The following is a 15,048-nucleotide window of genomic DNA, read 5'->3' on the forward strand; positions in this document are numbered from 1 at the left end:
GCCATGTTACCACATGCCAATGAGCATATACACTTCCCACGAACTCAGGAGGAGTTGGCCAGCAATATGCGTCACTTCCACCGTATAGTAAACTACCCGGAGGTACTGGGTGCGATAGACTGCACGCACATACAAATTAAGTTACCACCCAGGGAGTATGGTAGGCACTACATAAACCACAAGGGATTCCACTCCATCAACTGCCAGGTCATGTGCGATGCCCTGGGCATTATAATGGATATGTGTGCTGGCAGCCCTGGAAGCTACCACGACTCCCATATCTGGCATGCCTCACAGCTGTATCAGGTATTTGTCAGAGGGGACATCCCACAAGGTCACCTTGTGGGGGATGCTGGCTATGCACTGGAGCCATGGATGATGACCCCCATCAGAAATGCACACACACCAATGCAAGAACACCATAATGAGGCACACGCACAAACCAGAATCATCATAGAGCGTGTGTTCGGGATGCTGAAATCACAGTTCTGGTGCTTGGACACATCTGGTGGAGCCTTGCAGTACTCACCAGGCATGTGTGCCCACATCTTCATGTATGTGCCATGCTACATAATATGATCCTGCGGAAACAGCTGCAGCAGGGTCATAATGGGGGAGGGCCTCACAGCCCACCACAAGTGCCAAGGCCAACACAGGCACAGAGGGATCCAGACCATGAACACACTGTGCCAGCCCCAGTAGGCAGACGGAGGCTTGCCCAATGTGCCTACACCTTGGCAAAGAGGGAACGTATAACACATACCTTGACATTGTAGGCTCCCATGGACTGACACCACTCCCCACCTGCACACAGTAACATGGATGGCACACAAACACGACTACCTGTAAATTGTGATGTATAGATGGCCCACTGTGGAATCCTACATAGGCAGCCCCCAAACATTGTACACACAACAGCCATGGGAACACGGAGCTGTCAACACCTGAACAGTAGATGCGCCCATCAGCATCTGCCAGTGCTATGTGTATAGGTTCCCAGGTACATCAGTAGGTACACGCCCGATTGTCAGAGGCAAAACACCAAACGGGGCAAACAGTGACACCCGTCACCACAACATTGAGTAAGCAACTGTCGCGTGCTGGAGCAGAGGCAATCGTGGGAGCACATGTGTGTAAGCACTGTCCTACACACAGTCATCACGGATTACCCACCGCGTTACTGAGGGGCTCCACAAAATGTAATCATGGATTCATGGATGTAGTGTCAAGGCAGGGGATGTACCCATGACAGGCATTAGTCACCCCGGCATGCTGCATCCACGGTCGTATGAAGGTGTAGCAAATTATCGGGTGTACCTAATTGTGATATGCATACCCAGTGCTGGAGTACAGCCAGTAAACATCACATGGACATACCATTAACAGGACTCATCAAGTTGTAAACTAACAGAGTCTTCCATGTGAGTGTAGTGTGGAGTAACTGCTGTAGTGTACTGCACATACAAATTGAAATAATTCGTGTACAACCCCCAGATGTCCAAGTGGTACATGCAGTGACTGTAGTGCATGTTCCCGGTCCCACGTCCCGCAAGGGATGTCACATAATCCCGACGGCACGGGTAATGCATTCCAGATGCAGGTCATCAGAATATGTGTAGCACACGTTAGCGGGAATAAGCGTTGCCCACAGCTGGTAAGCGATGTTTAAATACAACTATACGGATATGCGCAAAACAAGGCTAAGTGTCACCGACCACTGCGCAGATCACGGTCAATGATGTACAGAACAGGTGACTCCAGCATTAGTCACCCCTGAACAAATAGCGCCTGCTCTGAAGGGTAAAACAACCACTGCTAGGAGTGGAACAAGCAGTCATGTACACAATCACCCAACACTATTGCTAGGCAAGATGTACGTACAGTAGGGTTGCCACAGTTCAAATGACCAATGTGGGACATACGCCAGATGTAAGCAGGACGTCACACACCTGGCCAGGATGAAAACCAGAATGACAGTGTTTTGCATAGATAAAAAGCTTATAGTCTAGTAATGGTCGCAGGTACGTGTTCCATGTCCTGTAACATGTAGGTGGGTCAGATACAGAATAAGTGTGTCATGCAACTATGACATAAACTACAGGGAATATGTTTGTCCCAAAGTCACAGGATATTTGCTATGTTCGCAAATAATTCGCAGGACACAACTGCACAAAGAGGGATTGTCCCTCTCAAAGTGGGATGGGAGGTAATCCCTATGGCAGGTGTGTAATGTGACAGGCACAGACACAAACGTGCAGAGTCCAGGAAACACAGTATACACTGACAAAAACACAATGAAAGGCATAGCGTGCCTGTCACCACCCCTGTCCGAGATATGTATGTATATACATATATACATATATATATATATATATATATATATAATATATATATATATATATATATATATATATATATATATATATATATATATATATATATATACACACACATATATATATATATATATATCTACACATATATAATACAGATAGAAAGGGTGATAGTGTGATATATGTCGATATACAAGGGGTCACTGGCATCTGCAAATATATGGATAGGTCGATGACATTCTAAACACATTTGAGGTACAAATAAACAAGATACCGCCAACTATGGAATGTGTCACACACCGACACGTGTAACCAGGAGGATGAAAGACAGAAAGAACACAGTACTGGAACAGTAGAACCGTGAGCAATAGGACAATAGTAAGGACATGTAGTCACCGCTGTCGGCGGTGTGGTCCACGTAGGTACCATGTACAACTGTGGTTGTGAGTGATGTAGCCTGTGTATGTGTGTGTTGAGGGTGCCATGTGTGTTCCCGTGTGACTAAAGTGTGTGTGTGTGTCAGCATAGTGTGTCTGTAGGTGGCAACTCGGAGGTAGATAATTACAGTAGGTGTGGGTATAGCTATCCGTAGGCATGCGGTATACACCTGTCCCACATTGGGAGGGACAGCCCCCCCTGGGCAGGTGTGTCCTGACATGAAACATTAGAAAGGGCAACTGTTCATGAGTGTAGGATATTAGTATGTCCACTTAATATGCAATAGTTGCAGGAAATACTCATGCTTGTATGTAAGAAATGGAAATGTTACATGCAAGCCAATAAGTAGTGAAGGACCAAGAGCAATAGATATGCAATGAGGATAAAAGTATGTGCTATCCTGTGTACTGACTGTGGCCATATGTCAGCCTGTAAACACCACTGTGTGACCCGCAAGTGTCCAACTATGGCCAAATGAAAAGGTGGCAAGCCATGTGACAGAGGGACTAACACCAACACCACTGCTATGACTGCAAATATTTGGGACAGACATACACGGGATAGCGTTCATTTACAAATATCCCTGCACATATCTCCATACATCCGGAGGTATGGAAGTATCAACCGCACCTGCATACCATATAGAAACCAATTAACAATTGCCCAAAATAAATTCCCATAATAGAAGTCTATTAAGTGACAGCACTGTAATTAGGGAAGGGGCCCACACACATATATATGGACTACGTAGAAATTCAAGCCCCACAAAACCGTATATGCTACGTACACCCGCCTACATCCCCCACACTGTAAACAATAGCAATACAGACCGTAACCACAGCCCAAACATCTAGTTAGTCAATTACATCCGCTGAACCGTTGACATACCTTGTGAGAGACATTTAAAGGCTCCATGCAAAACTGTATCCATCGTATAACGGAACAAACGGCGATGTTACAAGTGTTTGCAATAGTCCTTTATCAGACGGGTGGGATGACAGGTACAGTCACAGGTAGAACCACATACTCAAGCCGTCACACATAATCCACGGGGGACATGACCCCAAAATAGACTTGGCTCTACACAAAGCAGTTGCAATTACACACAACAAAACACAATACAGACCGTCTCCCCAATGGTAGGGCAAATGGCCAATGGCCAGGTGGAGAATTCAATTATACCCCACTGCTGCCGCGTAATTGGTGAATGGAGTAGCTACACAGCTGAAGTGCACGTAATTAGTCACACCAGACCACCAATTGGTGGCAGTAAACCACATGTTGCAGGTATAGACATATATAAGGATGACTTGCCAGATATGCAAACTGTATGCTCATACCGTATAACAGTTGAAAGAGTGATACAGAAGAGCAAGATAGAGATGAAACACCAGAACGATATCAAGGTATGTATAACACTAACTGTATGTATAGTATGTTCTGTATTACATAATGTCAGTGTATGCATAGCCTGGTTTGCAGTAATTAACAGTGTCTGCCATGCATAAAGTGGGGAATGGTATTTATGTAGTGATGTCTCGCTGATCGTACTAATGCTTGTAGAAGATGTGTGTCCAGCAGTGGGCCACACGGTAAACAGCACAGACACCACACGGGATGCAACATGACGTCGTTAAACAGAACAATGTCATACAACCTGCCGTCAGTGGCAGGGTATGTCCAATAAGTACGTGCCATAGCAGAGGATAGTATATGTAGATATACTGTAACAGTATGCATGTGTATGGGCATATAACGTCAATGACATGTCTAAGGTGGACCGTCTGTGCAAGTAATGGTTGAATAATGGGATACCATGTAAAACATGTGTAATGTATAGTACAGTAGATTGATATGTCAGATATGCTACACAGGAGAACAGGCATATGATGCATAACAAAGGTATCATTTAGTGATGTGAGTAGTATGTAATTAAGATATGTATAAACAGTTATGATGAAATAACTATGTACTCCACTCTGTGCATTTGCAAAGGACGCAAACATTACTCCCATACTAGAATAGCAGAAGAGATGTGACAGACAAACATGAACATGACTGGCATGCACAATAACAGTATACATATGGCCCATAGTCATGGGACATTGTAATAGCATACCAGCCAATCTAACTGGAAGGGCTATACCAGTAGCCATGCACAAAGGACATGTAATAGCTGCACAGGTTCATAGTGGGGTACCATGCAGTCTGGCAAGTCAATGTGTAACAACAACTACAGTGTGCACACCAGTGGCACCACTCCAGGGTAATGTCCTGTGAACAGAAGAGCCATGTGTAATCTGCATCACTGCACAGTACAGCCACTGCAGTGATACCTGGCGTACATGTGTCCACCATCCACCAAGCGAGGTATCACATGAACACTGCTACTGACTTTCCATGCATGATGTACATAGGAATCATGTCCCAAAGCATGGTGAGTGTCTGGTCTGGGAATGCAACCCCCAAGCACCTGCCACACACAGTAGCATGTGTACACATATCCATGAGCATCATGGTCATAGTGGCTATTGTGTATGTGGTGTATGCAGAGTATATCCATAAACATATTTGCAGACATGGGCCCTGTCTTTCCAAGCAGATGTCACCCCTGAGAATGTAGTCTGAAAATGTGTACAGACGTGGTGTCTGTACATAAGCCACATATATTAACATTTGTAGCTCAATAAACATCATGGCGTTTTAATGTTGGGTTATGTAAAGCTGTTGTGTAAGGTACACCCTACTCGGGGTGTTGTACCCATGGATGTGTGTATACGTCCGGTGTTCAGAGGTACAATGGGTGCCTATGTACCAGCTACACACCCAGTACAGACATGTGTGAACACATAGAAGGATATCCACGCCACAGTGGCAATGTGGTAATCACAGGAGTGTGTGCAACATACATGTGTCTTACAAACATGTACAATGCAACATGTATGTAGGGGATTAACACCTATGTGATAACCAGTGGGAGGATGGTGTACTGCAAAGGTGATGTTCACACCAAGTGTCATGCAGGTAGAGGCCATGATGTTCATATCGGTATCTGTCACAGTGACACCCGTATGGATGGGGTCTGTATCAGCTGGTGTAGCAACAATGGCACTGGGTATGCAGTGGTCTGTAAAGCTAGGCAGGGAAGTCCCCTCAGTGGTAGCCTGTACCTCAGGGAAGCATATACTGAACATGAGGGCCCCATGACTGAGGACTGTGGTAAGCCAAGTGTTACTGGATTGCAGTATGTGATATGGTATGCCACCCTTAGTGTGTGTGTCCCATCCATTAGCCACATTGCATAACATCCGGAGACATATGTTGTGATGTGCAGGTGGATGTGTATGTAGTCAATACCAGAATGGAGAACGGTGCTGAATGGCAGTGAGAGGACAATGCAGGCTGTGTGGACACCCGTGTCATCATCAACTACTCTGGCGACTGTAGGAAAGGTGTTCAACAGGTGTAGGAGGCATGCTGTGGCCCCAAAAAGACCAACCCAGCTGGCATCAAAGGACTGAAGCACAACAAGAACTCGACGAATGATGTTCATGATGATGTACCCTATAGTCGTGCATAACAGTCCAGTGAAGTGTGTAGGGCAATAGTCCCAGTCATGCAGTGTGGTGCCACCTGTGAGGAGTGTTACTGTCGCTGTGTGCCAGTCAGGGGCCACAATGTCTGGTACAAGGCTATTACTGAATATGGTGCCCCAGTGGGGAGACATGCTGTTCAGAGTTCTGTGGACATCACAGCCTGGGATATTGCAGGGTGACAAGGGGCCTGTGTCCTAGTACATATAGAGTGCAGGTCAGTACTGTGTAGGTGCGACTGCAGGTACACCGCAATGTACCTGCAAGGAATGTGGCCCTGCAGGGAGTGAGAGGGTGTAATGTTAGCAATGAAGCCATCAGACAGCATGTTGCCAACATCACATGTCACTGTCATGTTCCAGAGGACAGTTGTATGTGTGAGCAGATGTGGGTATTGCATACGACTACCGACATACCACCATAATGCTTTGTGGTACATCTCGGAATGTGTCGCAGTAATGTGTACGTAGCTAGTTACGGTGTATGTGATGTGGGATCCTGTGGCCCTACCGAGGCTGACCAGTGGGTCACCCCATCCATGGGAATGTACACCACTGTGTAACAGCCCCCACCTGTTGCTGTAAAGTATGTCCATGGGACTGCGCCCCCAGAGTGTCGTCTGTATTCTGGTGTGTACCAGCATGGCTCTGTGTGGAATAGCATGAACCACATTGTTGTGTACGTGCTATTGCACTGGGGTATGTCTCAGCATTTGCATGTGCATTGTCCACCTGCACATGTGTCACGACAACTACCACTGTCATACAACATCTGTAGTTGGTGCTGTAGTACTCATGTACTGTGTATGCCGTGAAGTGTGTGGTGCCGGTATGTGGCTAACAAGGGTGGGTAGCAGATGTTCAGATTCCACCAATGAGGGGATAACCGCAGGTGTGGAACAGCAGTCACATGTTGGTAGTGTCCATGTCAAGGATACTGTTGGTCTTGGACATGGTGTATGGGTCGAACCAGCTGAGTGGAGGTTATGACTCACGCACAGTGTACGCCTAATGTGTCAGTACATGTGCGGCTATCACAGTTAAGTGTGGGTTACTGTCAGTCTCACATTAGTAGCAGCAGTAGTTCCGGACACAGTTATATGCACGTGGAGCACCTGTGATGTATTGGGTGAAGTAACCAGCCGGGATGTGTGTACAACATAGTGAAATATGGGGACACCTCAGCTGTGGGTATTCCAGTCCAGATACATGCCTGAGAGGTACTGTCTGTCTATACCCAGTCATTGCAGGTGTGCTCCGCAGAGCCAAGAGGCAGGTCCCAGTCACTGCAGAGATATTGCAGTGGTGCAGTATCATGTGTGCCTTGCCTGCGTGCATCACAGAGGATGATGTCAAGCATTGTGTGACATGACCACATGCTTCGCTAGCCAGTTCCCATTCTGGTGGTGACTGTTAGTGGGCACTGTGCAAGACAGGCAGTATAAAAGCAGCAAGAGTCCAACATGTGTTCCATACTCCCAGGGCTGACAGGTGCAGGTCAACGTTGCCACAGCATCATATTGTTTGGCTGGGTATGTCAAAGTGGACGTATACTAGATGCCTATGGAATGACGGCAGAAGCATGGACAACTATTGGGAGTGACACAGTCGTTCGTAGTACAGTGGTAACAGGTCCGGATGACTGCAAAATGCTTCCCAAGGTGTGGACCACACCATCAGGACGACAACACTGGTGGGCTATTGCATGTCCCTGCACATGTAGTCTGTGCCCTGAGTGACAACTTCAGTCACACAAACATGGAAGGGGAGTCACATCGTACCTGCTGACTTGTGGCATGTGTGCATAGGTTATGTTGCAGAACCAGTTACTGGACAGCAGGATGTAAGTGACTATTGCCTTGTGTAGCCTGCTGAGTGGAACAGCAGTGTGACTGCCGACAGTCACCTAAGACAGGTGGGTTGTGTATGTTATGACACCCTATTGGCTGTATGTGATAGGCACACGTGTCTGTGGGCTATAGGTTGGTGTGGTTGTGTTTGGCGATGTGGGCTGTCATCGGTGCCCACACAGAGTATGGAGGGGTGCTGTACAGGGTGTCTCCATATGTGTGGCCTGTGGTGGGGATCATGTGGGACCATGTGATGTGTGGGGTGCGGTGCCAATGATGCACAACCACACATGACTGTCAGGTGCAGTCAGGGTTGGTGATAGTATAACCCCCAGCAGGGCTGCATAAGTGCATCCCCCACAGGCTGTACTGTTATATGTTGGGAGGTGTGCATTGACTGTGGACATGAGAATAGCTCTATTGCCACATGTACAACATAGTCATCATAGTGACAGGCAATAGCACTGGTACATGCCAGTTGGACATGCCTGTATATAAGTGGTATGCGGCAGGTGAACAGGCCATAGAAACCATCATGTCTCACAAGGTATGTGAGTGATGTGTGTATGACAGCTGTTGTACAGTTATCAAGTTGGAAATGTATGTACAGATAGTGTACCTGTGAGGACTGGTGTGAAATGGGTGCTAAACTAAGCAGTAGCTCATAACGTGCCAAGAAGCTCTGAACAAGTGCTGAGCATGCCCATACATTACAGATAGGGTGTTGTATACTATCAACCCACAAGTGTTGACAACAGTCATGATTGGTAGCACCGCAACAGAACACTTCCGGGTATGGTCTGCAGGTCCATGAACCATTATCAATGTAGATGTTAGCAGTACAAATGTAAAAGACAGTATGGATGTTTGGCTACAGATGCCTGTGTATGTCACAGGAGTGTTCTACTAGTGGCCTTTTGACAGACTCATACCTACTAAAGGTGCTACAGTGACATGTGCATATCACATGGTGTCAACTACAGTAAACCAGGGTTAATGTGTTGTACCCCACCTGCATAGTAGCTCATACCATACAGACAAATGTCAGACAGCTGTGTATGTGATGATGTGAATGGCCATGACCTATGGGCAATTGTTGTCACAGTGTTGTGAACAACATACAGAATGTGCTGTGTGTGTGATGTGTGTGACATATGTGCACATTCTGGTGGATGATATCAGCAATGACACCATTAGGGGAATACTAGGGGAATACCCCTGTACCCATTAAGAACACCTAGGCTGTGGTCAACAGTATGGACAATGTGTTAGGGATGGTGTAGTGTAGTACTACCTGAGCTGGAGACATCTCCCTGGCCCTTTAGGTAGTCATCCAAGGTACCCATGACATGACAGGGTGGTATCCATGAGCACGGAGATCATTGGACAGGCATACACAGCAACCGTGTGACCAATATTGGAATGCACATCACCCTCCAGGGGTAGGGCCATTGTGGTATGATGGCCGATACCAGCCTCCAGAATACTCACCTCCAGTATGCAGCATGCTATCCACCTTGCATACAGACATATGCCACACTATGCTGTTAGACATGCTACATGTCCATAACCTGATCTGAAAGACATACGTCATGGACAACCAACGTCCTATGACTAGGATGGCCACATGCTGGACAGATCCGAGTGCCATACCTGTGACATACTCTTGCCATACCATGCAGCCCTGTCCACATAGTTGCACATATCATCCCTGCCATACATGGTATGATGGCCATATGGTAGATGTAGTATCATCTATCTGGATCAGTAATGTGTCACTGATGCCCCTCATGGTGGCATAATGGGTGTCAGATACAGCTGGGAAACCCAGCCCGTACATGCCATAGCCAATAACCTTACCTGCGAATGGCGTCCGACTAGCCATTGTCCCATGTCTATCACATATGCAACACAGGTGATCTGTGGCAGGATGTTGAACAGCTGTGCAGTGTAGATGTCTATGGAAAAACAGATACATGTACAGGTTATCATGCATACTTGGTGCATTGCCACTGCCCAAGTCCAGTAAGGCTGTGTCTGTGTTGATATGTGACATATCAACAGCATCTAGGTCAACAGCATTACTGTGGATACATCAGGCATGGGTAGATAGGTAAGAACACCAGTGCATGCAAACAGACATGTCCACATGGAGACTGATGTCACATGCAGTAGGAACACTAACGAGGTGACACACATATATGGGGATAATATCCAATGCATACTGGGTGTTACATGTGTGGGACACATACATGCCAGTCGTATTAGTGTCATGTTGATTTGCAAAGATAACTGTGCGAATGTACTAGAATGTATGTGCAGCAGTATCACTGTACATGCCTGTAAATGTGACCTGTCACCTTCATCATGTCTTACAGATAATGCAGCGTACACGCCTACCAGCATATAGCCGACAGGAGGATGATGTCGTAATACCGTACCTCCATGAGAACTATGATGTGTTATTTAGCCACGTGCCACAGCATGCACAGCAGCAGGATGACCTGTGGCAGGATCTTCGCAGGAGGGTCAACAAAGTGGGCGGCCACAACAGCACCTACCAGCAGGTGTGCAGACACTGCACGGACCTCATATGTCATGCAAAACAGCATGCCACTGCAATCACCAGGGAACAAGGTGGTACGGGTGGTGGGCCACCAACCCAGCCTCCACTCACACACACAGAGGAGATACTGGCCAGTCTGGGAACACCCTCGGAACAGCCCCCACAAACAGTAGCTGTCATCATGGAGGTGGGTGTCTCCCAACCAATGAGCCTGGAGTTGCCTGGTAAGTCAGTACTGAACATATGGTCAGTATATCCCATGTACATGTATGTGTCAGTGTACATCATGTAATGTAACAACATATGCAAGGTATGTGGACACACATGCTTTATGCTACCCTGTGTATGCACCATACCTCTGACCTGTACTGGTATTTGCAGAATGTCCAGATGTCTGCCTCATATTGTCGCTGTGTCCCTTTCTGGCAAATAGCTGAAGAATGGAGTCCTTAAATGATGACATACAGCTGTGTTTGTGACTGCACATTCTGTTGCAAACCCATGTCCATGCAAACCTATTGGTCTATCAAATATCTAGGTTAGTAAAAGCAATATGTCACAGTTGTCCCTATATGTCCCCCATCATAGTAGGCTTTGTCCACATTTATTGTTCTAAAAGGCTGAGAGGTATGGTATGCACACATGTGCTGACTATATGCTATTGTACAGGCAAATGTGTTAACCTGCACTGTGCACCCTGTGGCTGTCATACAGTCACGGATAATGTTCATACTGCTGTGTCACCCTATACAGGTACCTCTGGTGTGCCGCACAGACAAGAGTCCGTTGCAGGTGAGTCTATCATCAGTATCAGGCATGTCAAAGCATAGATCTATTCGCCATGTGGCCAGTTAATACATGGATATACAGGTCACATCACCCATCGTCCACACAGGCCACCCATGTGCAATATATACAACTGAAATGATACAAAGACATGAATCTACAGTAGTTGTCATTGCTACATGTGTCTAGCTGTGCATACAACGGTGGAGATGTTCTAAAATGGAGGCATATGTACTATACAGTGGCACAACATGTGTGGTACACAAACTAGTACCGCACAGTGAGCAGTGATAAGGGCAGACCACAGGCATCACCATTGTGTTATATGCCCCTGCAATGGTTTCACACATTGTGATGTTCCATCCGACATGTCTGAGATACGTAGCGTTTTGGTTGCAATATTGTCACAATTTCCCATAACCCATACCCCACATACCACACATACACCTGTTGTCTGCATAGCCCTGTGGATGGTGACATAACCAACATCTATGGGTGTATGTCATATGGGACAACACAGACATGTGTGATAGACAGCCATCACATACATGACCAACACATGTGCACACATGGCCGTGGGGGATGGCCAAAGACACATAGCCACACAGAAGACAGGATGTGGATACACCCTGTCCCACTTTGTCTACACATGGTCCAACTACAGCCATACTAGACCGATTGTACAGGTGATGTGGTACGCTGCACATCATAAATGCCTGTGCACAGCTAGTGGTGGTGTCAATGACATGTACCTCATAAGATGTGTTGAACATGATGTCTGTGTCATAGCATGACGGTAGTCACCTTCACAGATTCCACTGACAGTGACACCAGGCCACAGAAACTGTACTTTTCCCCACTGCCGTAGGACATCACTGTTAGCTGTGCACCATGTGTGCATGGTGCATCAATGTCATGTGTGAAATGGTGACGTGACAGGTCCGCTATGTGTGGACATGGTTGCCAGGCAGCTAACACTCTGTAGTCATCATGCAGGGGTGTCATCTGTATGTCCTCCAGTGACCTGTCACGTGACACAGCATGGTTGGGTGTGTATACACCTCGGCATCGTAGGTCACAATCCACAGGTATGTCATGGGTATGCATGCAGTTCTGGATATGCAATGTGTACATAACATGCACTGTTTAGCAATATAGATGCCTCATGATGCCATGCAATGGCACAGTGTCTGTACCTCACACTGTACAGCAATGTAGATGGCCCAGTCCCCTACCATGCCCATGCACATTAGCTCAACATGCATTCTATCTGTAGGGCATATGGACAACACCACAATGTGATACCCAGTACGATGCTGTATATGTGTCACGACACCATTGTGTCAGGCATGCATGCATGTTAATGAACATGTCAGCAGAGTACATGTCAAGGTCATGTCAGCTATGTGTACTGTTATCCTGTTCTGGTCCACATGGTGTATCACGGGGATGCATGCATACTACCATGATCGTGTGAATTGCATGGATAAGGATATGACACCTGCCTGCTGTATTGTGTATTCCAGGGGGTATGCTTACAAATACTATTGATGTCTGAGCTGCATGCTGTCAGCTGTATCACAAGCATGCTGCATGCCATCTGTCATCTCACATGCATGGTGTGTCAGTGTGTGTGTCAGTGTGTCAGTGTGTGTGTCAGTGTGTCAGTGTGTGTGTGTGTGTGTGTGTGTCAGTGTGCCAGTGTGTGTGTGTGTCAGTGTGTGTGTGTGTCAGTGTGTCAGTGTGTGTGTGTGTCAGTGTGTCAGTGTGTCAGTGTGTGTGTGTCAGTGTGTCAGTGTGTGTGTCAGTGTGTTGGTGTGTGTCAGTGTGTGTGTGTGTGTGTGTGTCAGTGTGTGTGTGTCAGTGTGTCAGTGTGTGTGTGTGTCAGTGTGTCAGGGTGTGTGCGTCAGTGTGTGTGTGTCAGTGTGTGTGTCTATTGTAATGTAGAGTATTTCTTTGCATTCACAAGTGATGTAGGTGCGTTACCCTCCTGCTGTCCATCTGATAGTGTCCCCACAGATGCTAGCAGTGATGAACATATGCACGAGGTACAGGCAGGGATGTCAGGGGTGGAATCTGTGCCAACGGTTGCCATCCCAGCTATGTCCCCCTCTTCCCCGCACACAGTTCAGCTGCCAACACATACCGCATCTACAGTGGCCATAGAGAAAGGACAGTCAGTGTTTGTTAGCGTTGAACAGGAATGTGTGGTGGCTACAGAAGGTGTGTCTCCACACCATGGTGGCAGTATACTGACTGCAGATGTGCCACACAGGCATGTGGCTGGTGTTGCTCGTAGGAGGACCTTTGGCAGACATGCACCTGCAGGACATAGTGCAGCAGCTGGGATCACCAGACGCATGTTCCAGACTGTAATGGCAGCACAGGCACGTGCCGAACGGCAGAACAGAGAAGGGCAGAGGCTGCAGAGGTCTGCTATCAGTACCCTAAACAACAACATCCAGGCATTGGCAGGTGCTCAACAGCAGCTTGCTGATATTCTGGACAGGTGATTGGGTGACATGGTCAGAATCCTCGACCATGGCATGGCAATCCGTCAGCATGAGCTGTCTGTGCTGGAACATCTGGTAGGGTTGAGGCATAGGACACATGGACATAGGCCAGCTACACCACCTAGTGCAGGTCAACGTGAGCGTGCCACCTCACATGGCCACTCCCATAGTGCTGGTAGCAGTAGCAGTGCAGCTGGTGCTGTGATGTCCACACCAGGTCACAGCAGGCCACATGGACGTGGCCCTGGACGTTCCCAGTGGGGACACGGTTCCAGTGGCCATGTGTCATCGGACAGTAGCCATTCTGTACCTCTGCCTGGTAGTGCCCGTGCAACTCCTGGCAGGCACAGGACACATGGCCATGTCCGGTCACAGTGAGCTGTATAACCTGGTCTGTACAATCTGGAGCTGTGCATAATACCCTTGTGTAGGCCTCACAAATGACAGAACTGTGTGCACACATACACGCACACATCAAACACAACTGTAGGGCTCCACAACACCCACATGCATATGGAACAGACATGTCCATTCAAATCACTGGCCCTTACCTGCACACATGATGCCATCCATTGGAGCAGCCTATGCCCCTGGCAAACAGTATCACCCTGTGCCACACCATCGGTGCAGGGATATGCTCATATGGTCTGATGCACAGAGTGAACAGAATAGTGAGAGGTGTATCTAACATTACTTGTGTATGCATATTGCGGGATGTGTATGTTGTATTGGTCTTGTGTGGATACTGAGATGTGAGAGGTGTATCTAACATTACTTGTGTATGCATATTGAGGGATGTGTATGTTGCATTGGACGTGTGTGAATACTGAGAGATGTGTATGTGACATCAGTGGTGTACTGTCAACATGCACCAGTCATACCATGTAGTCTAGGTGCAGCATGCATTGTGATATGTTCACAGTATGTGTTTCGGTTACAACAGTAACAGCATGTTGGTAATGCCCTGGTT

The sequence above is a fragment of the Protopterus annectens genome, chromosome 5.part0, assembly GCF_019279795.1.
Source record: "Protopterus annectens isolate FY-2018-M chromosome 5.part0, PAN1.0, whole genome shotgun sequence".
Taxonomy (NCBI): Eukaryota; Metazoa; Chordata; order Ceratodontiformes; family Protopteridae; genus Protopterus; species Protopterus annectens.